Here is a 26,911-nt window from a genome sequence, read left to right on the forward strand (position 1 = left end):
ACAAACCCTGCTCACCTGTGATCCTCTAGGGAAGCCCTGCTGAAGAGGTGAGCCCGGCGATACAGCCTGCAGGTGCTGAAGATTTGTTAATCACCTCAGGCCAGTTACTTTAGGAGGGATAACTGAAGGGAGTAGTAAGATGGAGATGAGGAAAAGGAGGCAGTAGGCAAGATAAAAGAGAAAAAAAGAGAGAGGTATTGATGTTAAAAATGTAGTAAAAAGAATTGGAGTTAGCAGCATCTTTCCACCAGTTTTTCACTCTGCAGAAGACTTCCTCTCGCTGTAAGTCGCAAGTTGTACCAAGGCTGCATGTGTATTCAAGGCTTATGCAGGTACTGATGTAGTTACTATTATTTTTACGTAAATGTATGTTAAAAAACAATTTTTGCAGGCCTGTAAATGTCTCATTATCTGTTGTATTAATCCCCACACAAAGCTGAAAGTGCTGTAATTACTGTTTGTTGACCAGCTAAATAACAGTTATCTCCAGCATAGTTTACTGATATTTTTTGTGTGTGTGCGTGTGTAACTGCTAATAAAATTTAATAACATTTTACTTGTAGGGGGATTTTAGGTTGATGTTGAAAGACGTGCTAAGAGTTAGCCAATTATATTACACAACTTTCCACTACAAATTCTGATTCTGCTTGAACTGAAGGATGCACTCTGAACCTAGTTTTCCCCACGGTGTTCATTTTGAATCAAAAGTACCTGGGTTTTGTCTTTTCCTGATAAATGCTTCTATTGATTTTTCTACTGCTTAAGCTCCCGCTTTAAGGAAAACACTTGTTTGAATCAATCCCTATTCTGAAAAAACATCTGAGAGCTGGCTTAGTTGCAGGTGCTCTGTAGGCCTGATGAGTGTTCTCTCTGCACCATAAGAATGTTTCTATTATGAGGCTGTTTGGGTTAGGTCCATTGGTCATGGTCCCCCTCACCCTTTATCCATCAACCTCCTTGATCTCAAATGGTGGTAGAATATTCCCTCCAGACAAATGGCTGTTCTAAGGTGGGTGAGCCCCAAAGTCCCATAGGAGATTGTTGCACAGTGCCTTGAAACGTGGGTGTATACCCTTTTGTCTGGGATTGGTCTGTCCTGTTTTTAATAATGCGACCAGCTGAGGAATGCAGGTGAAGAGTTTTAACCATGCTCACTTTAAGAAAGTGTGTCTGTAGTTAGGATACAGATTCAGGCACCAGTCGATTGAGAGCCAGTCTGCCAGTGCTGAGAGTTCCTCTTACCTGGTAAGCACGGAGACATTTAGTAAAATAACATGTTATTTGGCACAGCAGCTATGGGCTTCTTCTGAGACCTCTAGGGGAAACGAAAATCTTACTAAAAAGAAGGAAAGAGTACATTCTCTCCTCCTTCCTCAAATGGATTATTTGAAAACATTTTCCTCCAGTCTGCTGTGTAAAATGCTGCACCTTCTGTGAGGTTTTTCATACTTAGAAAGCCAGAATGTGTGCCCTGCATTCAATGTTCCCTGCATTAGCTACTCATCAAATAAGTTTGACTTACACTGATCTTTTTTACTGAAGACCTTGCGTACCTTTTTAAAAGTACTTTACATTTTTTTTTCCTGTTCTTTGTAATCTAATAGTGTATGAGATTTAATGTTTCTGTTGACAGAAACTTCTATTTCCGTGGTTAATCTTCAGAAGGTGTTTTTTGCTGTCTTTCAGAAATGTAGAAATTGGCCCTACATGGTTACACCAAGCATCAGGTGACTCTAGGTTTTGGGGAATTTACAAGACTTGTGGGAGAGCATTCATCCTGATAAAAGTTTCAGTCTTACCCCTAACAGTTTATTGAGCTAAAGATAGATGTATGGCACTGAAAAAAATCTGACATAGTTTTATTTCTTTCTGTAGTTGATATAATTCTAATTATTCTTTCTTGAGTCAAGTATGGGTGGTTCTTCACTTCTGATTGCTTATGCAATTGCTTTGTAAGTTTGTACAAGTATTTGCTGTTCCTGTGGCTTAAAGGGTCAGCTGTTTCTTGGGATTCAAAGGTAATTTTGATGTAGCTTTTATGTGTACTGCTGAATGTCAAGGATTTCTAAAACCTTGTTTTGTCACAGGCATGATGTGAGGTACATTTTTTTTTGAACAAGATAAAAATCCTAGGAACGGTTGATTTTCTGAAAGAAATGTAAAAAGCTTGCTGACCTTTTGAAATTAAGTGTAACTGAACTCCAGTGTTTATTGATCTGCACAAACAAACCTCCAAAATACCACAAATTGTTTTGTGAAGTACTCTTGCCTTCTGGCATAAGGTGAAGTATTGAGCACTAGGAAGTGTTTTGATTATGAATTTAAAAATGGGGAACGTGTGAATACACATTTATATGGTATCTATGAGTTATGTATAGGGGTTATGATGGACTCAGAGTGGTAATGCCAGGCTACAAACTTTAGTTTCATTGCAGGGTCAGTCCTTGCCTTCCTCCTCTCTGTTTATCTCGAGTATGGACTGTGATTTGAAGACACTGAAGGGCTGCCAGTAGAAGGCTGTCAAATTCAGAGTCGTTTCCCTGTGTGTACAATGCTGAGCAGGATGAAGTAGGTGGTGTATTTTCTATATCAGTACATTATGTGACTGAGCTCTCAGAGGTGCTTGACTCAAAGAAAATGAGTAGCACCTCTATTTATGGTACAGTGAAAAGGTGTAGGAGGTTGAATTTGGACTACTTTTCTTCTTAAACGATAGTCAAGGTTTAGGGATTTGTATTAAAGTCCAGTATTTCTAGGCAGTTCACAATGACCTATAAAAGGAGTTGTTGATGTTTTTTTTAAAGTTACCATGAGATGAAGAGCCGCAGGACCACAGTGGGCTCTCGTAAAGTTGTTGGCCTTGTGACTTTGTTGTGTTCCTGATCCAAGCAGTTGTCAGCACTTTTTCCTGTATGTGTTCTTGAGCATATCTTGAGGATATGTTTACTTTCTGGCAGCCTTCTGTGGACAAGCCGCCTTATTGGATGCTGCCAGAGGTCTTAAAACCAGTGACTGCCCTTCTCAGTTGTTGTGCTTACGTCTGTGCCATGTGACTTCTCCAAACAAGAGTGGATCACGGCTTATGGGTCCTCAGCAGAGGAAGCAGGCAGCGTGCTTCGTGCTATCACAAAATATTCTTGGGTAGCACTGAAGAGTTGCACACCCAGGCAGCCTCTGGGAATTTCTCTGTGTGGAGTCTTTCCTGGCTGTGCTGTGTTTGCAGCACTCCTCCAAGGCTTTGTGCGGTGTGCAAGAGCAGCACTTGTACTGCACGGGTAGCTGTAACTTATGCCCAGTCAGTTCTTGAAGGAGTTTTCTTTGTGTCAGCACAGTTTTATTGTGACTCTGAAGTTAGCTGTTATGGAATGTGATCACTATCTTAAATGTTTACTGAAACCTTCAAACGGGTCTGAGCTTCAATAGTAACATTATAAGATGTCTTCTACAGAAAAATCAGTACAGACCTTCCCTCCTTTTCCCTTATCTATTTCTTTTTTATAACTACATGATTTTATTTAGGAACCTGTAGTAACACTAGTATTGGAAACACTTTCATTTGAGATCATACCAGGTTTTTGGCAATAATTTCCAACACTGGAACTTCAAGAGTCCACTGGGGTGAAGCTCAGCAGATAGAGGACCAGTTCCATAGCTCTATACCACATAACCTCAGACAATATCAGGCTTGCACAGAGATCCTAATCCATTATATTTTGTAAATAAAAATCCTATACCTGTGTTGCAGCCATCTTAGAATAGACTACAGTTGCGAGGTCCCTACAGTGATCATCTAGTCCAACTGCCTGAGCAACTCAGGGCTGGCCAAGATAAAGCATGTTATTAAGGGCACTGTCCAAATGCCTTGTGAATGCTGAGAGGCTTGGGGCATTGACCATCTCTCTGGGAAGCCTGTTCCAGAGTCTGACCACCCCCTCCGTAAAGAAGTGCTTGCTAATGTGCAGTCTAAACCTCCTCTGGCACAGCTCTGAACCATTTCCATATATCCTATCAGTGGATACCAGGGAGAAGAGCTCGGCACCTCCCTCTCCCCTTCTCCTCCTCAGGAAGCTGTGGAGAGCAGTGAGGTCACCCCTCAGCCTCCTTTGCTCCGAACAAGAGAAGCCCAAAGCCCTCAGCTGCTCCTCATGGGACATTCCCTTCTGATCCTTTCACTGCTTTTGTTGCTGTCCTCTGGATACACTCAAGGACCTTCACATCCTTCTTGAACTCTGGGGCCCAAACTGCCCAAGTATTCGAGGTGAGGCTGCACCACGCTGGATTCAGCGGGACAATCACCTTTCTTGAGCAGCTGGTGATGCTGTTTGAGGCACCCCAGGGTGCAGTCTGCCCTCCTGGCTGCCAGGGCACACCCAGCTGACTCAGACTGAGCTGCTGCCAACAAGCAGCCCCAGGTGACCAGTGGCCAGGCAGGTGCTGCCCAGATCACTACAGCCCTCTGAGCTCTGCCCTTCAGCCGGCTCTTCCCCCAGCACACCCTGGACTTGCTCACCCCACAGCTGGAGAGCTTTTCCAGAAAGATGCTGTGAGGGGCAGTATCAAAAGCCTCCCTAGATCCAGAAAATCTGCATCATCCACCATCTTCCCTTCGTCCACTGGGCAGGTGGCCCTATCACAGTAGGGTGTCTAAAGAGTTAAACCAGACTTTCCTTTGTGAGCCCATGTTAACTGTGCCTGCTGAGTGCATTATTCTTCAAATCCTTTCAGCAGTACCCAGCGGAATCTGGTGCTCCATAATGGCTGCAGTTACTGAGGTTAGTCTGACAAGTCTGTAGTTCACTGGGTCTTCCCTCACATGCTCCTTTGGAGGAGGATGTGGAATAGCATTGGCCTGCTTCAGTCAGCAGGGACCTCCCCAGACTCCCAAGGCCTTTGTTTCCTGATCAAGAGAGGTCCTGCCATAACTTCACTAGCTCCTCAGTACTCTGGAATGAATTCCATCAGGCTCCAAGGATCTGTGAACATTCAGCTGATACAGCTGGTTCCTTACAATTTCAGTGTCCACAAATCTAAAGTCACTATTCCCACACTTGTGGTCCTCTGACTCAGGGCGCCAGGCAGCCCAAGACTTATCTCAGCTTTCCAGATGTGTGTATCTGTGATTGCAGTGGCATATTCTAAACATAATCTTGCTAGAAAGCAGAATCTTCATACATACATGAGTATATATCTATATCCTTTTTTAAAGTATCTTGAAAACCCCTCTGTGTAGAATCTTTTACACATGAAAATCAGGGTCATACAAAGACTTGTGTGGTGTTTATAGAATAGTCCCCCACCATTTGCTTGATGCAATTGAATTGCAGAACCTTATCTTGTAATTTGGAGAGTGAAAAATCATTAGATACAACTAGACCAGTCTCCTACTCTTATCTTATGAAAAATTTAAAAATCCATTATTTCCAGATAAATAGGATCACTCCTGTGAGTAATAAGCTAGAAGGGTGAGCTAGAGGCTATACTTCATCTGCACTAATCTCAGTGACTAATGCAGAAGATGATGGATAGTAATGAAAATATCTGCTTTGAGTTGTTTTTAAAATTGAACCGGATAAACAACCCTTCATCCATTTCCAGTCATTACTCTTTTCTAAGAAGGAAATTTTAGAATTGCGTCATGGCTACAACCTTGGACTCTGTGCTGAGTGTCATTTAATAAAAACTAGGTAAATTGAGCAAATGTGGTGTCATTAGCTAAAGTTACTGCAAGTAGAAGAGCTAAGGGCTGCTGCAGACTTGAAATATGGGATCTTTCTTCAATGAGAGATTTGTTTTCCTGTTTGTTTGAATTAATAGTAAAATATGGACTGAAAAATGTTTTTTAACGGTATTTTCTTTCTTGTACGTGTCAAAGTCTGCCCAAAATACTAGGATCCAAGTCTCATTTTAATCAACTGTATTTCCTTGGTTGTTGTAAGTCTTACTTGTTTGGTCCTTAGCTGTCACATGATTCTTGAAGTCACTTTTTTTTTTTTAAAAAAAAAAGCTTTGGTGTTTTGCAATGCCCAGTAGCTGTTATGCCTAATTTTCCATGGGGGAGATTTATGAGTAAGTTGAGGAGAGAGAGGTCCTAGGAAAAATAGTATATGCTCAGAACCAATGTTAGAAAAGTTCATTTCTTTTGGAAGTAGAATTTAGGTGATTTTTTTTTTTTTTAATTACTGATGTGCCAGCACTTGTTCCATGGTTGAGAAAATCAGTGGATGCTTAACTGACCAATGTGAGCAGGCTTCATCCTTTTAGATTAGTGTGGATGAACCATAAATGCCATTTATTTGATTTCCACATCAGTTTTTTCTTGGACAATCAAGCAATCCAATAAATAGCAAAGAAATGCCTGTTGAGATATGAGTGGCCCTGCCCTTTGAGCACTTTTTGATACACATGTGGGTAACCTTTCTCCACAGATCCATTTGATCAGAAGAGCTATCAGGATAACCTTTTCTTCCAAAGATCTGTCTGCTCAGAACTACCAGTATAACCTTTTCTTCCTTGCAGAGAGTGAGTTTGATGTCTTTTTAACTCAGGAACACCAGCTTTTCCCAGCACCAATAGTGTTATCCAGGAAGGCTGTTGAAAGTGCATCCTTCCAATGCAGCAGGCAGAGCTCAGAGTGAGGGGATGAGCTGCAAGAATGGGATTCAGATGACGTGAATCATCTGAAAATGAAATTCGGATTCTCCTATGTGACCTTAAGCAAATTGTTTCTTCTTTTACACTTTAATTTTCTCTGAGCCGCAGGCGGATTGTTTCTTGTTCAGAGGCACTTAGCACCACGGGTCCAGCTTTACTCATGCTTTCATCCTTTATGCAAAGCCTCTGCGTGGGCCCTGGGAACCTCATATAGCACATTGGATGAGCTAACCTGCAGCTCCTGAGCTGTTTCTGTCAAGCTGGGGCAGCTCTGTCTGGTTAAACACTGTGTGCCTGCAGAGTTCAGGTTTGATCCAAACCCCTATGGGTCTCTTTTCAGTAATTCCAGTGAGCTTTGGAGCAGAAATTTAATGCTTCATGGGATGTTTTCAGCGTGGGGCGCATACACTCATTCCTGGTGTTTCAGTACAGTTTTAGCTCCTAATTCCTGTTTACAGGTTTCGCATTCTAATGATTTATAAACGTGCAAAATGAAAGTAGAATTATTTAGGTTTCCTGGGGAATGCAGTTCCAGGCACACCTGGTCTAATTAGAGGTTTAATTTCTCTCCTGAGTGAAAGTCTAAATCCTTTTAACTCTCCGGAGAGACAGAGAATAAAAATGATTGTGAAGTATTGAGCGGAGCCAATTACAGAAAGAAAAGGGAGTTGTTGGATGGCTGTAAAACCTGCAAAGCACAGCAACAAATGCAGAATACGACGGCTCACAAGGTTTTTGTCACACAGCAGGCTTGTTAGTGCAGGAGAAGCAGTTATGAGGGATGCATCTTTGTAGATGTGGCTGTAGATTGATACCTTTTGCATGTGAATGGTTTTCTTTTCCACTTGCTGCAGGGCTGTCCCGGTTTCATCTCTCTCTGCGTGTTCCTTCTGAAACTTCTGGCTGTGGTTAATGTATTTAGCGGTCTCACAGAGTTTAGGAACCTCTCTTGCAGCTCAAGGCTCATTGCATGGAACGATGGTAGGAACAAGACCAAGTGCAAGTTGGAATTTATATGCTTGACATTTGATTTAGGATAAATTCAGGCCCTTGGTTCTTAAATTATGACCCAAAGAGTTTTGTTTAGAGAGTGTTTAGACCCTAGAGGTTTCTAATTTATGCAGGGGCATCTTCACTTGACTGAAGTTCCCCGAGTGTCTTCACTCTGCACGTGTTAGGAATTATCATTTTCTTGGTAAGGGAAGCACCACAGGGATTAAGTGATGGCTGAACTCTGCAGGCACAGGAGTGAAAGTCCACTTCTGCCTCTGGCTTGTGGGCTGCTTGCTTCTGCAAGTGCTCATGGAGTTGGTCTACTGTAGGAGATACCCTACAAAATGCGGTTTTGTGTGACTGATTTCTTTTTAATTACACTTAGAGAAGGGGTAATTTTGCTACCTAGTGTGGTATGTAAGCTTTAAATCTCTGTCTGGAGTGTCTGTGTTTGTGGTTTAGTGGTTAAGGTGTGTAGCTGGAAGGAGGGAGGCTTCAGTTCTCATCTTTATTTTCTGTTTGCATTTTAGTGAGTGTGAAGTCCAACATATGGACTTGGTTTGTCTGAAAAATCAGTTGGAAAGAAAGAACCCACTCAGCTGTAAGGATAAAGATGGGAGTAAATAAAGATTAAAATGCAGTTAAAAACCAGTTCTACTGTGCTCAGGAGCAGAAAGCTGTAAGAAACATTGTAGTGAATCTTTGCTGTATATTTGAATGAGGCCCTCAGCCAATAGCACTTACTAGTTTTCTGAATCTTTTTCTTACAATATCAAAATTGAACTAAAAATGCTATCAACAGAATAGTATTCAAACAGAGAAGCATAAAAATGTGTTAAGTCTGTTAATCATTAAGTCTGTTCTAAATAAACACCTTTTCCTAGCTCAAGAAAGTGGACAATCATCAGCTCACGATCCATATTTGGATAAAATTTTCGTGGCAAATATATACTTAAAATGGAGAGAAAAACACATAAATATCTGCAGTGTTGCTGTGCTGTCTTCAGAGTACATGGCTTTTGTGGGCAGTGTGCATTTTCTCAGGTGATAATTACAGATCTCTTCAGTACATCTTTTTAACAAAGGCAGAGAGATGATTTCTTTTTTTGACACAGGTTATTTTGCTCTTGATTTGTATTGATTTATTTCTTAAGAATACTTGTGCTCTCACTGTAGGTGCTCAAATTATGAGAAGGTAGAATGGTGAATTAGGAGCCTCATAGAAGGACCTGTATGCACACACAACTGGTCCTGTAAATGGATTTTCTACTGACTGTTTACAAAAAACTCGCTAGTTATTCATGACATTTTGGTGTGAGGCTTCCTCAAAAGGATGAAAAATTAGACCTTGTCTCCCGAAATACACAGGAAAGTGCTAAATGTGACAGTAATTGCCTTGTCAAATAGTCAAGAAGAACAAGACATCAGGTGAACAGCTTTTCATTGTTTTACCTATATCATTATACTATTGTGTACACTTAATGACTTTCTGTCTTGAGTAGTTTTGTTTTGATGATTTGGACTTACAACTAATTTGTTTCTTTTGAGAATTTGACCTTTCTAATTCTGACTCCTTCCAGCATATTTTGAACCATGTTTTAAGAAGGAAAGTAAAACCCTCCTGCTTTGTTTCACTTCAGTTTTTAAATTTCTTTCATTTTCTTCCCCCCCTGATTTTTGTTATGATTATTTTTATTGAAAGAAACTACAGTGGTGCCAGCAACCCAGGGTTTGGCATTGGGCAGTGCCTGGGGGCAGTAAGTCCGTGATTCCTTTTGTTTTCTCCCTCTGAAGCTATTTAGATCTGCTGTTTGCACAGGCACAGCTGAGTTTTAGATTAACTGCAAATTTTTTGAGTAGCCTGTCTTGAGTCTCTTAAACTCCATTGATCTTTCCCATTGACCACCACCTGAGCCAGACACAGGAAGACCTAAGGGTAAAAATCATTGTGAGAGTCTACCTTTTGAAATATCCTGTGATGCTGGTACACAGCAAGTACACACAAATATTGCCTCTCAGACTGCCCGCTGCCGACACTGCCAGATATGTCAAAGCTCTCCATGTTGAATAGATTTGGGTGTGCTTTCATCCTTAAAGGTTCTTCTGGGTTGTGTTTCTTCACTTGGTGTTTGTTTTTACTGTTGCCCACTCCTCTCCTCTGTTCCCCTTATTCCTGTTGTGGGAAAAGGGCTCCCTAGCCAAGGTTAATCATAGTGAGCGATTGTCTGCTGAGTTTTCAAATGTGAATGTGGAATGAGCATTGGTGCAAGTTTTCACTTTTCCAGTAGTTATCCTCAGTGTTGACTTCTGGGCAATTTCTTCTATTATCCTTCTCTTTATAGATCACTGTTTACTTAGAGCTTTAAGCAGGGGTGAACAAAATCTGTTTTGGTCAATGGATTAGGGGACAACATTTAGTTTGTATCTATTTACCCTGAAGATAGACTTATATTTACTCACATATGGGGACAAAGTTCTTGCAGGGTCTGTTGCAATAGGAGAAGGGGTAATGGTTTGAAACTAAAAGAAGGTCGATTTAGGTTAAAGGAATTTTTTTTGTGGTGGGTAGGGTGGTGAAACACTTGAACAGGTTGTCCAAATGCCTCATTCATGCCTGGAAATATTCAAGGTCAAGTTACATGGGGTTCTGAGCAATCTAATCTAGTTGAAGATGCTCTTGCTCATTGCAGGGCTGGTGGACCTAATGGCCTTTCATGGTCTTTCCAACCCAAACTATTCTGTGATTTTATGATATATATATAGAAAAGCTGGCTTTAGAACACTGTTACAAATCAGTTTGGATGACTTTTTCTGGCCAGGGCGGAGTGTCTGATGTAAGGTTCCCTGGTGATTCAGGATAAGGCCCGGTGATTTAAGCGCGGCCGGGTGGGATGTCTCCTGTGTTACATCTGGAGAGGATCACTAGATGGCAATGTTACACAGCCGAAGGGCCGTCTCATCTTCCTCTAGCAAGCTTTTTCTTTATTTCTTATCATCACTAGATGAAATGGTCTTTTTCGTTCAGATTATATAGCCCAGGTAGAGAGTCTCGTGAGCCTCTAGGATGAAGAAATAAGTTACCGTTGCAGATTACACAGCCATGTCAAGAAAATAACTATAGAGCACTTGTTATCCTTCTCAGGTTGTCTAAGGACATATGCTGCTATATTTACTGCTCCTTAGCGCAGTGGCTTGAATTTTGGATAAAGATCCTTAAAGCATAAAAGCCCAAACTGAAGGATTGTCACTGCCTTGTTTCTTCATGAAAATGTGCTCTTGGAGTTGTAATGATCTCTGACAGTGCTAAGCTCGGGCTGAGATATTGACCTTTTGCACTGCTGCGGTTTTGCCCTTTCTGTGGTTGATGGGTGATTTTGCCCGTGACTGCTTTAGAGCCAAGTGTGGTCTAGGTTCTGTGCAGGTAAACAAATAAAGCACGAGCAGCGTGCCCCTCGGGCTGATCCTCAGACTCTGATGCGCTGCATGTGCCAGAACGAGTAAACGTTGTCTTGCAGCACAGCTCTTGTCCCGAGAGCAGGCAGAGCAAAGGGTTTCCTCAGAGTTGTGAGATGGAGAGCCAACAGGCCAGGCAGGCATTGACATCTTTGTTGTGAAGTTCTGGGTGCTTTTGGTCAGAGGTACTGGTGCACTTCGTAGGTTGTACAAAAAGGGCCAAAATTCTGTCCCAAAATTTCTTCAGCTCCTACCAAAGCACTTCCCAGAGATCAAGATATAGAATATCTTTGGAATGCACAGATATACTGTTAGAGAGGTGGAGTTCAGAAATTATTAGTGAAGTCAGGGAATACTATTTCTTAATTAAAACAGATCAAAATTATATTCATCACTTGTGGGTTAAAGAAATCTGTTTCTTTAAATACACTATGAACATTGAAGGTTAACCAGAATAACGAACTTCACATATGTCAGAAGAGAAACAATTTTCTGCTGACACAGTAGCAGATGAATATTATAAAACAGAAGATTTCTTGAGAACAGAGACTCCAGATTCACCATTTCATGCAAGGATTTATTTTGCATGGTGGAGATTGCAGACTGGGGAAAGACTACATTATACGTCAGCATATATGTAGCCATAGCATCCTAGTATCAAAAGTAAGCATAGGATGTTTCTGTTAAGGTATTCCCACTGGAGCCAGGAAAGAGTTAGTGCTCTGGAGAAGTTAATCTCTGATCCTGAAATATCTCTATATCTTCTTTCTCTCTCTCTCTCTCTACATATATATAATCTATGCCTGATAGTTCTGGTCACACTATGTTCAGGGAAAATAAATGTGGACTAGGATAGGTGTTAGCATAGCCCCGGGTCTAAGCAGACATAAAGTATAAGAAGAGACTTCAACAACTTTTCTTATTTGACCAGTAAAATGAAGGTTGAGAAGCTGTTTAGGGGTGACAATACAAGGGAAGGAGGGGAGGGAGAAGCTAAAGCTACCATGGTAGCAAAAGAGCATGTGGATGTACATTAGGTATCCATTGTAGATGGAAAATGTGCCTTGCCATCAGAACAGGGGTGTCTAGTGTGGGCAAGATAAAACCAGCTGATGCTTTTCTTGAATCAGTCATGTGGCTTGGTTGACTGTGGGAGGACTTATCTCCTCAGCTCTTTTCATTCGTTGAACACACACACAACTTAAATGTTTCATGCCCCAGTGAATAATCATGCAGCACTGGACTATAGTGTGTCTCTAAGCCACCTGCTTTGGGAAGGGCTGTGTGCTGAATAATTCAAGGATGTGCTCGAGGCACCCACTGTTTTCAGGACTACTGTGGGAATATTTACTTGTAGCAGTAGTCTGAGTCTTGATATAGGGATTTCAAAAGCTGAACTGTTCATCTGCTGGTATTGGAATGGACTTAATTAGTCCTCTTATCTCTGCTAAGATGAAGATCTTTTGTCAGCAGTAGAAGCTCTTTTTTTTTTTTTTTTTTTTTTTTTTTTTTTTTTTTCACTAAGATGGAAAAGGGAAGATTTTAAATCTTCATTCACTTTTGTTCAGTTTCCTTGCTGCTCCCATGGGGTCTGGGGCAGATAGAAACGGATCTGAAATGTAAAGGAGGGAATGTGGAACACCAAGATGTTATATCTCCCTCAGGTCTTCAGGTGTATGTTGCCATGTGTTTTCCCACCTGTACACCTGCAATGATGTCTGGTCTTGTCCACTTCACCTTCTCACAGAATCACAGAAGTGGTGAGGTTGGAAGGCGTCTGTCCAATGGCTGCTGTGATGTCACCTTTCCAGTGCTCTGATCCTGAACACCACAGAAAGGAGAGATTAGACAGCTGATCTGTCCCTCCTTGTCCCATCGGGCTGAAGGGGGCAGGAGAAGGGGACACATGCTAATATATTCACATATTTTTAATATAACTACCGTAGGCAATGGAAATTCCAGACATGTTGAAACATTAGTTGAGCTGCTTCCTTCCTTCCTTCCTTCCTTTCACAGGAACATGTGCAAAGCATGCAGTTTTGCAAAGACATCCACAAGGAGGAGCCCGGAGCTTGCCAAGGACAGATCTATCCCTGTCCTGTTTTTTGCTGCCACATCCACTGAGGGTAGTCTTGTCTTGAAGCATAATTAGTTCTGAGGCGGAATTTTATCAGCATAGTCTTTGGGGAGCGGTAGCATGTAAACACTTATTAAAATGTTATTTTGGGGTCATAATTCTGTCATGAGCCAAGCTTGACAGATGCAGATAGAAGAAGGGGTTATCTCTCCACAGGGATCATTTGTGTTTCCTTCTGATGATTTACATCAAATGGTGCATTTCCCTTCAGTCTGTGGGATCATACAAGGATAGAGAACATTTTCATATTTAGAGAAAGAAAGCACATAGCCACTTACACTGGGAAGGATGTGGATAGTATAGATCCTTATAAGCAAGATTTTCCTTCTGGTAGCTTCACAAACAAGAGTAATAGGCATTAATTGACATGGACATCAGGTCTGGGTGTTGGTGGTGTGGGTTTTTGTTTGTTTGTTTGTTTTTTGTTGCTGTTGTTTTTGTTTTTCCTCTCTTTATCCCTTCCTTCCTGAAAACTGCCACTTAGCTTCTTTTAAGTTAAGCTATTAGGAGGGGCAAAAGAACTGTGTTTTCAGCTCTGCAATCTTCCATAGGCTTGCTGTGTGACTGGATGGATTTCTTCATCTCTGTATCTTTGTTTTCTTTTGGGAGAATCATAGAATGGTTTGGGGTTGGAAGGGACCTTAATGATTGTCTAGTTCCAACCCTTCTGCAGCAACACCTTCTGCTAGACCAGATGGCTTAAAGCCCCATCCAATCTGGCCATGAACAGTTCCAAGGATGGGGTGTGCACTCCTCTGGGCACCCTCTTTCAGTTCCTCACCACCCTCACAGTAAAGAGTTTTTTTCCTAATATGTAATCTAAACCTGCCCTCTTTCACTTTAAAGCAAATCCCCCTTGTTCTATCACTGCATGCCCTTTAAAATTTTCCATCACCATTTTTCTTCTAGGGCCTCTTTAGGAACTGGAAGATGCTGTAAGGTCTTCCCAGAGCTTTTTCTTCTCCAAGGTGAACAGCTCCAGCTTTCTCATCTTGTTTTCAGGAGGGGTGTTCCAGCCCTCTGATCATCTTCATGGCCTTTGGACTCACTCCAGCAGGTCCAGTCCTTCCTGTGTTGTGGGCCCCAGCACTGGATGCAGCACTGCAGATGGGGTGTCAGAAGGTGTAATAGAAGGGCAGAATCACTCCCCTGGACCTGCTGGCCACACTGCTTTGGATGCAGCCCAGGATTTCATTGGCTTTCTGGGCTGCGAGTGCCCATTGTTGGCTTATGTCAAGCTTCTTGTCTAACAGCAACCCTGAGACCTTCTCCTCAGAGCTGTACTCAATCCATTCTCTGCCCAGCCTGTATTTGTGCTTGGGATTGCCTTGACCCAGGGGCAGGACCTTGCACTTGCTCTTGTGGAACTTCATGAGGTTTTCACAGGTCCATTTCTCAAGCCTGTCAAGGTCTCTCTAGAAGGAGCACGGTTCCCCTTGCTTTCTCTCGATGATTCCTTTCCCTGTTAATGCCGCAGACACTGTCTCACATGAGAGGGTGTGGTTTCATAGGGGCTGTCTAAGAGAATTGTCCAGGTTGCCTTAGCCTTTTTTCAATTTTCTAGTTGGGGAATGATTATGTTTAGATTAAAGCCACAAAACTACTAGTGAAGGCAGATCAGTGATGGCTTTGTGGTTCTTTGCCACTGACTGGTGGATGCAGCCCCCTTCCTAGTGAGGGGAATATTGTGGCATGCTGTTCTGTTGTCTTGTGCAGTGTGTACTTCCTTGGGCAGTAACGCGTGGGAAGGTGGCAGGATTACAGACATCTAACCTTGTGCCTTCTCTCCAGTTCATCTGTTCTTGGGATCTGGTTGGCAAAATTTCCCCAGACTTCAACAGGACTAGGAACAAGCATTTTGAGCATGTTAATATTTTTTTTTTTTTCCCCCGGAATAAATTGCATTTGAAATGTGGGTAGGAATTTAAGTGCAACCTTCTAAAATCACCCACCATTACCTTTGCTGGCTGAATGCACAAATACACTTCAAAAGCAGGATACCAACACGTTCTTAAATTCTTACTTTTATCTTGCTGTTGCACATTGCTGAATCAAATGCCCCAAGGTAGTTGACTTAACTTAGAAACCTAATTTTCATCTCACTTCACAGAATTTTTATTCTGGGGCAGCCCCAATACCCACATTTGGACTTTACCTAGGTACTTTTTGCACCAGTGTGCCTACCCTGCTAACAGTGGTACCTCTCCTAGTTTAGAGGGACAGCTGAACTAGCCCCAGGAAATCATAACATTCAGAAGACCTGCTGATACCTGTTTGTGGGAAGACAGATAGAGATAGTGCTCAAGGCAATCTTGCCCCCCAATACATTGCAGATGTGTTAATTGTCAAAGAGTGGGAGCAGCCTTGCCCTCACAGCTGTGGGCTTGATAAAAGAGAATTAGCTGGGAGAGGAATCAGTTGGAGTCTGCTGGCCGTGCTATGAGGAGGAAGGGACAGGAGGTTGTGCGAGGGACAGAAAGGGTGAGGCACCGTGTGAGGGACAGGAAGCGGTGAGCTGGAAACATAGAAAGAGAGAGCCAGAGCTGTATGGAGCTACTTGTGGGAGTGCAGTATAGAAAAGGTATGAAAGACTTTTAGATAATGAGGTACTGATACTTGAGACCCCTGAAGTTTTTAAAGGAGCACTCTTGAGTGCCGTGGCCATCTCGAGAAGGATAGCACCTGTTGTCATTTCTGGACACAGGTATCTGCCTCTGAGGGAAGGATATGCAACTGTTCTCTGTCAAGTCTGTGTAAACAGCACCTAACACTTTCATTTGTTCTTACTGAAAACTGTTCTGTTCCTCCATGCTCATTAGCAGTGAAATTGATAATATCATCTGCCTGTCCCAGCGTGATCTGGGGCTTCAGTGGTTGATTCAGAGGCAAATTTGAGGCATTAAATTAGTTGCAGAAGTGGTTTCTTGCAAGTGGACTGTGGAAAGTGGTACTGATTGCTATTGCACAGTGAGCCACAGGGGTCTTTGTCCTTTACCACTGTGGAGGCTTAAATATATTGTGACATTTTGTTTCCTCTATGGCTCTGTAATGAAGAGGGATTAGGTTGTGGTCGTGGAAGGGAGCAGTGTGAGGCTGTGTCAAGAGCCTTGGCTGTTTCAGGTGGACTCCCTGCTTGTGTTGGGGTAAGCATCTTTGCCTCTGCTCTCCATCTACAGAATTAAGCTAATGTGCCTCTGCAGCTGCCTGGGGACATCAAGAGGCTCGATGTTAAAAGCTGATAATGACCACCAGCAAGTGAGCCTCTGGAGGGGGATTATACTAAACAGATTTTTCAGCTTAGTAGGAAAAAACCACATCCCTTTCTGTTTTTCAGGAGAGGTAAGACTTGGGAGCTAGTGGCTCAGGGTTATGAAGAGTTTTGAGTGTCTAAGAAATGCAGAGCTGGGTTGGAAGGCTCTCCATCTTTGCACACCCTGAAGTGAAGAGTGCTTTGAAGCCTAGGAATGGAGTGCAGGCACATCTGGAAGGCTTTGAGAGGAAGGAAGGTGATTGATTTTTGCATCAAAAGTTTACAGAAATGGCTGGCCTGCCATTTCTCTGAGTGAGAGTGTAGCCTACTTTGTGTTTCTCAAATTTAGGGAAAAGGACATTCTGTTTTCCTCTTAGCACGGCCTTGCTAAGATTATAAAATTTAATTCTCTTTCAATTTGATTAAGAGCTTCTGAAAGAGGTCTCCACTTGCAACCTTTCCTGTCACAAAAGCCATGCTGGTATTTGTTAAGTGCATCTTGGATCCTTGTTCTGACAGTGCCGTATAAAACTGGAGACTCTTCTTGTGCAGAAACTGAGGGAATGGTTGACATCAATAACTGAAGCATTTAAAATGAACCACTAAGATTGAATGTTGAATTAGTGGTGCAGAGATCCCTGTTTAGTAACTAAATGAAACAGAAAAAAAAATTACCCAGAGATTACTCTAGCTCTTGTAAAGGACTTATGTTGTGGGGTTTTTCACTGGTGTCAGTTTTTGCTGGGGCACTCTTACCTTGTGAGAGCAAGGATCCCCCCATCCTCTTCTGTGATGCACAACCAGCTGAGCAGTGATGACAGCATAGTATTTGTGCTGTACTTTAGTACCTTGAAGCCCAATGTGGCAATGAATCTAGCTTCCTTCCTCGCTGTCCCTTCCCCTGGTCTCTCACTTCCATCAGTGCTGACGCTACATTCAAGGCTTGATTCTGCTTTGCCATAGCATGTGTAGCATCTGCCAGCCATGTGCAGAGAGAGCAGGGGACCAAATCCTCCGGATCTGAGGCTTTTTGAGCAATTTGAAGTGCTTGTGCTCTTTGCAAGTACGATTCATTTTGTTTTCCCTCTGGAAAAACTCAACGGGCTAAGATAGCATCTTGTAGTGTTCTTGTCATGTTTCCTTAGCGACGTCCCTGCCATCTTGTCCACGTGAATAACAAAGCCAGATCTGCAGTTTTGTCTTGAGAGGTAATAAAAATGAACTCCAGCTGCCTTTGTTCTGGTGTATATAAATTGTTAGCTCTACCGTACTCTCCGAACACGGAATTTGTTTTCTGTTTTCTGGCTATTGGTGGTGCTGATGTACGGGGGAAATGCTGCAGTCTGCATTTTGCAGGCAATGTTGACAGTGTGGAGCAGAAACTAATACAAATATGGCTATTAAAGTATACAATAAATTAGGCAGTGCTGACATGGGTGTGATAAGATACAAATAGGTAACATCGAGTTGTTGTGCTTACTAGGGCAGTTTCTCCAGAGGCATAATCAAGTAGTGATTCTGATGTTTTTTCACTTGTCTTCCCTCCCTCCTGCGTATTTTTTCTGTCTTTTCTCCAACTTAATTTTTTCTTGCATCTTCCTGCCCCCTCAGCCTTGAAGTCTAAAGACCAGCTTTTTGAGGGGCGATTATTTCTTTAGAGGGAAGGACTGATTGTAGAAATTTGACATAATTCATTGTTTACTGAGGCAAATGGCACAGATCCAGAGGAACCTTACTGACTGACACATGCCAAGGACCTACTGCTCCAAGTCCCATCTCCAGTTTTTGAGGGTACAGGCTACTTCTGCCTTGGGGGGCATTTGACATGAAGCATGTTAGAGGGATGTGAGATTTTGGCAACTGAAATATACTTGAGAGAGGTTTGTTTGAAACCTCTGCATTTATTTCAAAGGAATTTTTGAAGATGTGGGGTTTTTCTTCCTCTTGGGAAGGGAGATGGGACAGAGGGCTGGGGTCAGTCTGTCCTACAGCCAGCTCACCTCTGCCAACCTGCCATGTGCTTGGAAGGAAGTGCTGTAACCCTTGGTGTTATGGGGTAACAGCGGTGGTGTATTTCAGTTTGATTTCCTTTTCCTGAGTTCATAAGGTCCCTATCATTTATTGCTTGGTGTGAGCGTTAGGGTTTTGGTGTAGTGAAGGTCACCCATCTGTGACTTTGGCTTTGCTACCTAATTGTAAGTGACACCCCCTTTCCCCAGCTTGCTTTTAAATTTAAAAATAGGTTGCAATTTGGAGCCTGATTTTTTTTTTTTTTTTTTTTTTTTTTTTTTTTTTTTTTTTAAAAGAAGAGAAGTCATGCATTTCCTCTAAGGAAACACCTGAAAAATTAACATTTTATAGTGAGCCAAATTAGTTCCTTTGAAACTGTAAGGTGAGAGAAGTTGTTAAGTCAGACACTCGGAGGATTTCTTCAGCTCAGTGAAATACCTGCACGGCCAGTAACAACCTCTTCCCTCTATAAGTAGCTCTGAAGACAGCATCAACATTTTGCTTGTATTGATCACTTCTCCCCACTCACAAGACTTATTCAGGACTGATTTGAAAACCCTGGATACCAGCAGTAAAATAAAGCCTTGGAATGTTTGAATGAACAAGTAGTGAAAGAAAGATTCAGCGCTGCATGTGAAGACTCTGAGGCTAAATTTAGCCTTGATGTTACTATTCTGGAACTTTGTTCCCAGTTAGGATGATCTTGTGTATATCTGTATTATCTGTGTATGATTTTTTCTCCATGTAGTCTTCTCTAAACAGGCAATACACAGTCACTAAATGTTTACACCAGCTCAGCTGTAAGGGAGGCTTGACCCAGGAAATAATTTAAAACTCTGGATCTTTCATGTTCTGTAAAATCTATCCAGGAGGTCAGCAGTTCATGTGTTTGTTATGTGTGGCTCTTACCCAGGAAACACAAGCAGGAAATAAATAAAAAAGAGGTAGCTTTTTCACTTGTCTTGTGTCAAGCTCCCTGAACACCCTCTTGACTAATTACAGTTGATATGTAAGAAAAACACAAGCTAATTTTTGGAGTCTTTGTATTCTACGGAGGGAGATGGGAGAGGAACGAGAGCAAGATGCCAAAACATTTTCTACTGAGATACCATCACCTCAGTTACTCTTTGTCTGATTAATGGTTTAAGTATGTAAAAAATATACAACATTCTTGACAATGGCTATAGCTTGTATTAAACAGATCAGTAGGCAAGTCTGCCTAGGACCAAAGTTCAATTAACGACTTTGCATGAGGATTTGCCACACTCTGGTCTTCAAGTGCTATTATAATTTCACATATTTTAGAATGTAAGACGTTGTGCTGATTAAGTTCCTTCTGCTTCATTTTTTACTTGTTAAGGAAAGCCTTGCATGCTGAGTAAGAAAATAGATTGTTCAATAAGCATGCCATCTTTCAGTGCCCTTATACTCCAGCAAGGAAATGAAGCTACTAAATGCCCGTCAGTGATGAGGCCCATCAGGTTCTATGTTGCCTGATTTGAGAGATTTATATTCAATCATTTAAAATCCCACGGTGATGAAACAATATCCAGGTTGTCAGGCTAAATGTGTGACTCTTTTTTTAAAATATAAAATGTTTCCTATCTGTTAAGCTGGTTCTGGAGTTATAAAGTGATAGAAGACTGCTAATTTTTTAAAACTTAATTTATTTAAATATTGAGCCTAAGTCTGGAATCAGCTTAATGCCTAAAGTTAACATGTACAAATGGTCACTTTTGCTTCTGAATGTACCGTGGAGCCAGGTAAGGTTCCTAGTCTGGTAATAAAGCTGTTGAATGAAGTGACCTGACTTTCCACATCTGTGGAGTATCACAGACTTGAGCAAGAGCTGGTTGGGTGTCTTGAGCAGCACAAAGCTGGTGTGGTGGTGTGGGGCAAGGCTGGGGGGCACAAAGCTGTGGCATGGCTGCAAGCAGAGCCCAGAGCCCACGGGGGTTCCTGGGACTACCTTGCTGTGCAGCAGCAATTCCAACTTCACATTCCCATCTCTGGCAGCAGGCACTGCAAGGGAAAAAGCAGCCTCCCTTGGGGGAATGTTTGAACAGGTGTCTGGTTTACACAGGAACTTAAACAGTGTATTCTAAATGTCAGCCAAGGTGTGTGGTATAGTGTTTCTGGGGAAGAGTGCTTTTTAGGATCTCTTCCTCCAAATTCAGCCTGGTACTAATGAAACATTTGTATGTGCTGTATACAAGTGTGGTGCTTGGTTTTTGGAGTTAGTCCTGGCTCTCTCAGGAGTGCTGGAGAAAGATCATGGGGTTTGTCACTGTTTAGGGTAGTAACTGGGTTTTCTCAGAGTCCCGGGGGTATGGTGTCACTGTGACAAGGGATGTTTCTTAGAGAGCAAACAGCACCTAAATTCACAGGGACTTCCCTGAATGGTTTGTTGTCACTTTTGGTCCCAGATACTCAATAGGGTCCTGAGCCCTGAATTTAGAACCTGGCATTCCTATGGTGTACAGTGTGCCTGTAGATGTTAAACTGTGGAGGAACATGTGTGTAAATAATTCCTTTTTTTTCATTAAAGGCAATCTAGTAATCTAAAATTGCCATGGGGAGAAAAAGTTCTATAGTCATATTATAGAATTTCAGAGGATTCTTATTTTCATTGTAGAGGGAGGGGAAAGCCTTGTAACATTTGCAATGTGACATAAATGTCAGCTTTCCTCTAGTGAAGAGTCCTGCAGGTTGATTGCTTTCCAATTTTGAAATCATGACAGAAATAAGCCTGAGGAAAAAGAATAGTGTGTTTTGTCCCTATCCTGTATTGTCTCAGAGACACCCACAGAGAAATTGGTAGAAAGTATCTCCTGATCATGAAAGATGGATGGGCCTATGGCAGGAGCTTAGCTGCCACATATCAAGTTTAGTATGAATTTTTGCCTCTGTGTTTGAGCTGTTTACAACAGGTTTTAGCTTGAAATGCAAAATTGTGGTTGTAGGGAAATATAGCGTTTTTGCTTCTGGAAGTGTGTAAGGAGGTGTGTGAAAGAGATGTGCTCTTTTCATTGCCTAAGCAAGTCGTTGGAAAAATCCAGTTTCTGGGTATCCAAACATCAGGACTCTTAGTACAGTCTGAATGCCTACAGATTTTTAGGGGAAGCTGTGTTCTGTGGTATCTTATCCTCAGCAGAAGATTAGAAGGAAGCTCCAAGCCTTGCTACCCTATCCTGTGTATCTTAGTGCAAACTGGAGAAGCTAATCGGTTTGAATCGCAATGCCTCCCTCTCAGCTCTGCTGAGTAGTTTGTATGCATCCTCTAAAGGTGAAAATATACACTTGGTGGAGGGAAATTTCTTGTGTTTCTAGACGTTTTCATTTTTTAAAAATGTGCCTATCTTGCTTTATTGCCATAAAAAATACCTATATCACCTGTAGTCTGTGCAGAGTACTTTACTATCTCACCAATAAGCTGAACATTTTCATTTTTAAGGTTAAATCTTTTTCCTAACTCTGAATTGATCCCTCCCCAGTGTTTGACAGCATTCTACCGTCTGCTTTCTGAATGTTATTTTAGGAATGGCAGAAATGTGGTCAATGAACTTGCTAGTTTAAATAAAGTTGCACAAGAAAAAGTCACAGGAATAAGGCTTCTCTGCAATCTGCAAGGAGACTGGTACTCTCATCAGGCTGAAAATTGTATTAGATGTGGTCTTATTACTTCCACGCTGCATTAGTGTAAAATCTTGATTCCACTCTTGGGGTGTTTCTGCTCCATCTATAAGGAGTAAAGAAGTCCTCTTCAAGAGGAATCTAGTGGTTCATACCATGAAATTCAGTTTCTGCTACTGATCAGTGTTTTATGATCCAGAGAAAGTTTCGAGCTGCTTAGAGAGATGTCTGTTGTGATGGGGAGGACACTGGTTTTCACTTCCCATGTGGTTACTGGTTAATTCATCCTCTGGGTTTTGATTGACTTCAGTGAGTAGGGATGTGGGGATTTCAAATCTTCCTATGAATAGATGACTTTGTTAATGCCGTGTTTCTAGAAGTTAATATTCTGTAGGAACATTAGTAAACGTAGTAAAGAGAGGACAGGGAAGTGATTGTCTCTACGGAGGCGCATTTCATCCAGAAATCTGTAGCATCTGTGAGGTCTAAACTTTGTAAGAAGCAGCTAAGTCAGCTCCTTTGTAGTACACTCCCTCCCCTATATTTTCTCTCTGTCAGTTTTAACAAATCATGTCACGGTTGTGTGCTTTAGTTCCTACTGTATAAGCACTCTCTAAGTTTTTCCTGAGTGCCCGAGTCTTGTGTGAATGACCAAGCAGCACATTCTGTCTCCGTGGGGTATATTTTTAGTGTGGTGCTCAGGGAAAGAAGGTGCAATTAGAACTAACCCCATTAACTGTAACAGCTCTTTATGTACTGCACTGACTGCAGACCCCTGTGAGGGTCAAGGCATTGCCAATTAGCCTACATCTGTCCAGAAACAAGGTTCCCTTTGATCTCTCTAAGTCTAATCTAATTTTATTTGTAAGTAAAATTGGACAGTGCAGTCTAAAAGAGATAAATGGAAATTCTGCAAAATGGTCCTAGATTTGGTATTGTAATTGTTGGAGGATACGTTTTTGTTTATACTGCATTTTCTGCTGTAAAGTGACTTACGCCTGGTCAGCCAAGCTGGCATAACTCAAGACCTGTTGGGTACTAACAATTCTTCTGGGTAATAAAATAAATGTGTTCAGAAACAGTGTATGTGCTTTGACTTGGGGACAGGCATTTTATAGGGTAATATCAGAGTCTTTTATTCATGTCTGTTCTAGTAAGAATGTTGATGGAATAAAATGAAGGCTGCTTTAGACTGAGCTGGGAAAACTGCCATGGATTCTTGTGAAGATGGTGGGGAAATGCAGCATACGTTAGTCTTGGTCACTTGGCAGTCAGGTGTTTTTTCCTCTTCTAGAGGAAGTTTTGCATTATAAAAATCATTGGGCATCTAAGGAATATTATTTAAATATTACTTGCAGAGAGAATTTTCCTTTCCGCTTTTTTTCAGGGCATACGGCCGTCTGAAGTTATTGTAACCTGACTCTTAGGGATGTTATACTTCTTGGGTACGTGGAGGGTGAACTGCTCAATAGGGCACAAAAAGCAGTAAAACAAAGCAAAATACACCAAAACTTGTCATCAACAGGGACTTACATAAAAGTAAATTTACTTTTTCTGTAGCTCTCTTGCAATAGACTGTATATGAAGAACTATCAAGAGCCACATGAAGAAATTAAGTCAAAAAAATTTTTTTTAAAAATATTTGCAGAGTAAGTGAATACATGCACAGCTGTATTAAGTCACCGCCTTTCTGAACTGGTTTCTGTTGATGAAAACTGTACCTCTCTAATCAGACAAAATTTTGAAGCATATCATAAAGAACTGGGTGACATAGTTTGCTTTTAAGAGATCAAAAGTGCAAGGCATTCCTTATCCCATATTTGCCTACTGTGAAGCTTGTACATTTCCCTTCAGACTTTGATACAGCATGGTTGAACCAGAGGAGTAATCAGATGTGTTTATTCTTACAATCCATCCTCAAATTGCCCACTTAAAAGTAGTTTGTGCCTTCAAAGTACAAAAAAAAGTACTTTTATACAACTCTTTCCAGTACATCAGGAAGAAGAATTGGAACTTTGTTTCATTGTATTATTGAATACAGTCACTTGGTGTTTTTCAGTGGTGTTGCTAAAAAGTATGAATATTAGGGACAATCCTACTGACTTGAAGCTGAATTTTGTTCCGTTTGAGAAGTGAAGTTGCACTACTACAGCTGTGGAGGAACAAGCAGCAGGTTCCAACAGCCTGGAACCACCCAAACCAGAAATGATATGCAAATTATGCAGTGCATGAAACAACCTTACTGTAGCTTCTTTATATATTCCAGGCAGGTCTACTTTTCATGGTACGGTAATGTCCTAATGGAGCCTTCTCTAAGGCTCTGGTCCTTCAAAGGAAAAAGCTAGGAATGTCTTGAGAGAGGGAGAGCAGCCCTGCTGAGCTGAAACTTGCTGGTGTCCCATTGCATCAGATCTTCGTGGTGTGTGGTCTTTTTCCTATCAGTAAGCCCCTGTGGGGGTTTTTTGTTGTTCTGTGCAACAAAATAGCCTGTAGGGAGTGGTTTCTCTCTGACCTTTATTCATAACTATGCATATAAATTCCTGGGTTTTTCTACCTAATGCTATTATCATCCCTCCACTGACGGGAATTGTGAGGACAATGAGACTGTATGAAGCAATAGGGTAATAGGACAAATCTAGTCCTAGATTAGTTTCACCCACTTTATTCTTTTTCCATGTCCTCTTTACTAATTTTATCTGCTTTGGCTGGTATTATAGTCATGTCTCCCACTCCAAAGCCTTCATTTTGGTTAACAGCCTTTTCACTGTTACCATAGAGTCCCATTACCTTTGTTTCTGTTTACAGCGTGAATACACGTCCATCACTACATTGTCCATCGTGACATGCATCAGTAACACAATAAATTGTCTAGGGAACTAGTCAGCTTCTAAGAAGAAATGTGCTGTGGCTGCTAATGCCTCCGAGGAGAAAGAATTTTACTTGGGGTGGAAATTTTAGTGAAGGACATGGCAGCCAGCACAGTGCATTTGGAAAATATAAAGCCTGTGAGGGACAAGGAAAACGAGAGTAATGGGAATCTGATTTCCTTCTTGTTGTAGACCAGGTGAAGGTAGTAAAGGGTGATGAAGAGACCGAGTGTTGATGAACTCGCTGGTGTCTGGATCATGGAGCAGTTGATGAGCCTGCCTGCAAGGGGGGCGGGTGGCCTTGTGCCAAGGGATGTGTCGGCCCTGAATCCTACAAATTCTGTTATGAGGATTATAATGTACTTCAGTTCAGCATTCTTGTTAGAACAAGGGAAGCAAAAAAATTCATCACAGCTGTCCCAAATGGGGAGAAGGGTAATTGTGTAAAATTGACAAAGTGTTATCAATAAGCTGTCATGAAGGTTATTTAGGGACACTGCACCTACTAGAAGAGTTTGGAGGAAGTCATGATGATTTCTTTTGCCCAAAACAGAGATTATCAGAAGTAAGGATCTGCCAAGGATCTAAAATCATGTTTGGAGAAAGAAAAATAAAAAATAAAAATTAAAAAAGTCCTGCTCTTGTAAGTTGTATATAGAGCCTAGAAATGTACTAAAATTATTCAGTGTTACCTATCAACTACCAAAAGGGATCCAATATTATTTAATAATAACTATCACATGTTTCTTCAAATGCATCAGGAACATGAAACTTTCTTGGGTATGTATAGGAGTGATAGCTGGTTGAGGTAACAGGGATACTCCAACTTACTAAGGCAAATGACAGGAAATTTCATTAATTCTGTGAATTGTTCTCTATGGAATAACTTGGGGAAGTTTCCCATGCCACAAACCATTCTATGGGGTGTACCACTGAGGAAGTCTTTCTGAAACTGAAATAACTGTAAAAGCTTATAGAAGAAATAGTCAAAATGAACAGTAACAAATCACCACAACTAGACTGTGCTCATCCAAAAGCCTCAGAGGAACTGCAGCTTACAGCACTGTGTGACTGCTGGCTTAGAGATGCCTTTGCACCTGGAGGTGATAAATATGATGCCTAGTTTCAAGAGGTTTCCAGGGTGGTTTGCAGAATCCTAGGCCGGCAAATTTGACAGAAGGACTTGATACAGCATAGAAACTAAAACAAAATGAAGAATTAGAGGATATCTGGATAAGTACTGCGTGCTTGGTAGTTGCACATCTGCCTTGCCAATGTGTTGCTGTTCTCTGGAAGAGTCAACAGGCTTGTTGATACAGATGATGTGTGGTATAGTCTCTTTGGCAGAGACCTTAGTAAAAACCAGCTTCCTTGTTAGAGGATTTTAGGAAAGCTAAGCAGTTATGACATCAGTTCTTGTGTGGATAAAAAATTTGGCCAAAAGTTGGAAAACAAGGTCAGTCCTTGGAGTGGAAGGAGATCACACAGGAATCTTGGCTGTGTTTATGTCTGGCTTGGAGAGAAGCTTCTGGAGATACTATCCCATCACAGCAGGGATGGCAAATGTGAAGTCTGTATTGAGGACTGCAGAAGGACCTCATAACACTGACTGGCTAAGAAAATGTCAGATGAAACTCAGTTTAGGTAATGATAAATTGATCCACGTCAGGAACAAACAATCCAGTTTGCATTAAAGGTGAGTAGTGAGCTGAGCTCACACTGAGCATTGGGGTATCTGGAGTGAAAACCTGGGGCTTTAGTGGATAAGTCTGTGAAAATGTCAATTTACTCACTTGTGGTTAAAAATGCAAATCAAATGTTGGCATTTATAAGGAAAGGAATACAGAACAGAACATGACGTTGTGTGTAAATATGTTGTTTTCATGCCTCTGAATAATGTGTGAAAGTTTTATCTCT

At 41.6% G+C, this 26,911-nt stretch overlaps 1 long non-coding RNA gene across 2 annotated transcripts in view; it reads left to right on the plus strand.

Annotated features, from left to right (window-relative positions):
• Nucleotides 1-26,911, plus strand: part of LOC120750580 (uncharacterized) — a 216,443-nt gene continuing 189,532 nt past the window's right edge. For both annotated transcript variants that reach the window (XR_009207658.1, XR_005700058.1), the window contains exon 1: nucleotides 1-332. This is a non-coding gene — a long non-coding RNA (uncharacterized LOC120750580). The remainder of the gene's footprint in view (nucleotides 333-26,911) is intronic.

The sequence above is a fragment of the Hirundo rustica genome, chromosome 3 (genome assembly GCF_015227805.2).
Source record: "Hirundo rustica isolate bHirRus1 chromosome 3, bHirRus1.pri.v3, whole genome shotgun sequence".
NCBI classification, from domain to species: Eukaryota; Metazoa; Chordata; class Aves; order Passeriformes; family Hirundinidae; genus Hirundo; species Hirundo rustica.